Here is a 735-nt window from a genome sequence, read left to right as displayed (position 1 = left end):
GGGGGCTCTAAAATCACTGCAGATGGTGACTGCAGCCATGAAATTCAAAGATGCTTGCTCCTTGGAAGAAAAGCTATGACCAACCTAGACAGCATATTAAAAAGCAGAGATATTACTTTGCCAACAAAGGTCCGTCCAGTCAAAGCTATGGCTTTCCCAGTAGTCATGCATGGATGTGAGAGCTGGACTATAAAGAAAGCTAAGTGCTGAACACTGGATTGGAAGAAACACAAGCTGGAATCAAGATTGCTGGGAGAAATATCAATAACCTCAGATATGCAGATGACACCACCCTTATGGCAGAAAGTGAAGAGGAACTAAAAAGCCTCTTGATGAAAGTGAAAGTGGAGAGTGAAAAAGTTGGCTTAAAGCTCAACATTCAGAAAACGAAGATCATGGCATCCGGTCCCACCACTTCATGGGAAATAGATGGGGAAACAGTGGAAACAGTGTCAGACTTTATTTTGGGGGGCTCCAAAATCACTGCAGATGGTGATGGCAACCATGAAATTAAAAGACGCTTGCTCCTTGGAAGGAAAGTTATGTCCAACCTAGATAGCGTATTGAAAAGCAGAGACATTGCTTTGCCAACAAAGGTCCGTCTAGTCAAGGCTATGGTTTTTCCTATGGTCATGTATGGATGTGAGAGTTGGACTGTGAAGAAGGCTGAGCGCTGAAGAATTGATGCTTTTGAACTGTGGTGTTGGAGAAGACTCTTGAGAGTCCCATGGACTG

This window comes from Bos indicus x Bos taurus, chromosome 10 (assembly GCF_003369695.1).
Source record: "Bos indicus x Bos taurus breed Angus x Brahman F1 hybrid chromosome 10, Bos_hybrid_MaternalHap_v2.0, whole genome shotgun sequence".
NCBI classification, from domain to species: Eukaryota; Metazoa; Chordata; class Mammalia; order Artiodactyla; family Bovidae; genus Bos; species Bos indicus x Bos taurus.
Note: the sequence above shows the minus strand (reverse complement) of the source record.